This window comes from Morone saxatilis, unplaced genomic scaffold (assembly GCF_004916995.1).
Source record: "Morone saxatilis isolate NCDOM2014 unplaced genomic scaffold, NCSU_SB_2.0 Contig4, whole genome shotgun sequence".
In the NCBI taxonomy this organism is placed as follows: Eukaryota; Metazoa; Chordata; class Actinopteri; family Moronidae; genus Morone; species Morone saxatilis.
In genome coordinates, this window is record NW_023339984.1 from 10,703,809 (window position 1) to 10,707,304 (window position 3,496).

The 3,496-nt window shown below is 40.4% G+C and overlaps 1 protein-coding gene across 1 annotated transcript in view; it reads left to right on the forward strand.

Annotated features, from left to right (window-relative positions):
• Nucleotides 1-3,496, forward strand: part of zmp:0000000660 (arf-GAP with Rho-GAP domain, ANK repeat and PH domain-containing protein 2) — a gene marked incomplete at both ends in the record, with an annotated part of 120,109 nt that overhangs the window by 18,164 nt on the left and 98,449 nt on the right.

Below are 3,496 nucleotides of genomic sequence, written 5' to 3' on the forward strand. Positions count from 1 at the left end.
CCCCCCCCCCCCCTCTCTGTTTGTCTCTTTCTCGTCTCTCTCATTCTTACTTCACTCTCTCTAAATGTCTCTGTCGTAATCTTCTGTCTCACCTCTTTCTCTCGAGTTGCGTCTTTTTCTTCACTTGCACTTTTCTCTCTGTCATTTTTGCTTTTTCCTGATACCTGCTCTTAAAGGACATTTTCAGTGTGATTAGAGGTTCTGCATCAGTATCGAAATCATTTTTGCAAGATGGCCATATGTAATGCATTTTGGGAAATGTGCTTTCTTTCAGAGTGTGATATGAGAAGATCAATCTCATATCTGTGTGTTAAGTGCAAAGTTGGGTTGTTTAGCCTGGCTTCGCATAAAAATTGACGGTGGCTCTGTCTGAATAATAAAGAAATACAGCTTCCAAAAGCATGGAAATGTATTGTGAGAGTTTGTAGTTTTAGGGGGAGTAAAGTATTTACTAGCAAACAACATCTGGGTGTAGGGACTTTGTGCTTAAACGGACATTTACACATTCTTCTTGATCGCCACTCTCATGTCTGTATGCTAAATATGATGCTACGGCCAGCAACCGCTTAGCTTAGCATTAAGACTGGAAAAAACAAAACAGCTAGCTGAGCTCTAAAGCTTACTAATTAACTCGGTATATTTAATTTGTTTCAATCCCTGTTACAATCTCTGTTTAATCTAATGTTGTGCATTAAATTCAGAGCTGGATTCAGCACCCGTCAAGCGTAAAGACTTGAGGAAGACCGCACTGACACGGCTAGTCTCGCTCTGTTCAAAGTTAGTACGCCCACCAACATCTCCAAAACTAACTAATTGGCATGTTTCTTCTTTTAGCATGTACGGAAGAGAAATTTAAGATAATAGCTTAAGAAGAGTTAGTAGGCTTGTTATTTAACTTTGGGCCGAGGCTAGTTGGGGGACCGCTGCGTACAGTGGTGCTTTGGGAGATCTTGGTGGCAGTAATGACTTCATGTCCCTTTCTGAACCTGCGTTGTTCTGTCAGTCTAAAGGGGCAGAATGTGTAAAAGAAATGAACAAATTCTCAAATCTCCCAGGAACCGTCCTTTAATAGTCTCGTTCCTCCTTCCCCTCTTCATCCCTCTGTCAGACAAAACGAAATAAGACTCGTCTCTTCTTATCGTCTTTCAGCTGGAAGCTTTGTCTGTGTCGGCCTTAATGAGAGGGGAAAGAGACACTTCCCGCTCCTTACCTCCTGCCTGCCTGATGGCAGTCCATTAGGCAGCTCAGGTCAAACTGCTCATTCGCTAATCGAGGGACTGTTGCCAGGGTCAGACGCCGAACGCCCTTTGATTCAGGCGGATGAGTGAGATTGGAGGAACTTGAGTTTTGCATGGTTGTGGCGTTGAGAACCTTTGACTCATTGCGTGGTACAGGGTGAATATTTGAGAACATGGTTGAACTGAAAGATCTTTATTGACCAGATCATTGAGACCTAAATGCAAGTTATTTTGACATCTGTTGAGCTAGGAACAGAAGGATCAGTATTTGACCTTCTGATTATAGGCATTGAGTATTTGCTTATTGCTATTGATTAGTTCAACTGGTCATTTGTTATTCAATGCTCGGTTAGAAATTTGTCAGAAAAATGTATAGATAACATGTTAATGTGTAGCTGTTTCTTCCCCCAAAGCTGCAAAAAACAAATCAATCACAGCTTAAAGATGTACATTATTTACCCTTACTTTACTTATTTTTATAAGAGCATTGCATTATATACGTTTGCAGCACCACTTCAGTCAGAAAACAGCCATTCTAGACAGAAGTGGATGTATTTGATACAATCTAAAAACCTTGGATTTAAGTTACTGCTTTGTGGAGTACTAGCTAACTACTTATTTTGTTTGGTCAATTTCATGTTCATGTTCTCGTAACTACAGTGGTGGAAAGTAACAAGTACATTTACTGAAGTACTGTACTTACTGTACTGTAACATTTTGTGGTACTTAACTTGAGCGTCTCCATTTCCTGCTTCTTTTTACTTCTACTCAACGACATTTATTTCATACCTTCAGTTACTTTGCAGATTTCGATTAATAATACACCATATAATCAACAAATGAATAATGATGTGTTATACATTATGACATACTCATAAATTAGCTGGCAGTTTATAGACTGAAAAGTGAGCTGCACCTTTAGCAGCAGCAACAAATGGGCCGTTCTGCATAATGAGTACTTTGTTACTTTAAAGGTAGACTGTGTAGGATTTAGTGGCATCTAGCAGTGTGTTTGCAGATTGCAGGCGAAGCGCGTTTTCGCTCTTAAATAAATCACAGTAAAGTCATTCTAGTGCATGGGGAGTTTTGTTTACAATTCCTGTATTTAGGTGATTATACACTAATGAAAACAGTGGCTGATAATAGCTAATAGAACCCCTATGTTACACACTGTACCTTTTAAGTATATAACTTGATGTTGGTACTTTCACTTAAGTAAAAAATGTATTGTAAGACTTTTACTGACAAAGTAGTGAAGTAAAACATCTGAGTACTTCTTCCACTACAGTCTAACTACACCTTAAACTTCTGTACTTGATTCTTCTACTACAGTGATTCTCACATTTTGTCACATTAGGGACCCCTAAACTGAGACAAATTAGACCACAGACCCCCATTTTATACGATTTTGTCTCAGGGTCCCTCATCGATAGGACTTTTAGATGTTTTACAAAGAAAGTGTATGAAATCCATGACCAAAATAGTCATACTTTATGTCATTGTGTTGCTTGTGGACAGAATTATAGTGAAAATAAATGATGAATGATAAATGTTTTTGCTAGGGACCCCCTGGGGCTCCCAACACCCCACTTTTATTGTTTAAGTCAATAAATAGAGGAAAACCTATAATCTCCTTAACGGTTAATAGCAAACAAAATGCACGCAACACTTTCTATCATCTCAGTCATACACTGAATTACAGCCTTATTTCATGCTTGTTTGTTAGTCATCAACCACATTTCTTATGAGACAGACAAAAAATTCCATTGGATCTCACTTTCAAACTGTTTTGCATCACCTCTGCTTTACAAAAAAAGCAACATAGCCAACAATTTTAAGCCCATTAAACTTTTTTCTTCCATCTATTTTCACCACACTGAGCACCAGCCACCCTCCCTCCTCTCCCCGCTGATCCAGTGCATCATCATATCGATGACTGCCAGCTTTTTTTGTCCACTTATGAGTCGCGGGTCCTCAGCGGCGTCATTTATCACACTGTCTGCTAGCTGATGGTCATACGTCACGCTCAGCTGTCATGACGAGAGCCGGAGGCGGGTGGGGGGGTTGGAGAAGGCTGTCTGATTTGGAGGTGGCCTCTGACCGCCTGGGATCGGTGGGAAGCCTCTCGCAGAGGTGGCTGCTGCCGTCAGAAAAGAGAGAGTTCCGGGGGAGAGAGGAGAGGAGAGCCAGCGCTCCTCCTAAATCTAATAAATTCAATGCAAAAGCGGCAATAAGGATATGTGTTTTGAAGATGCTTG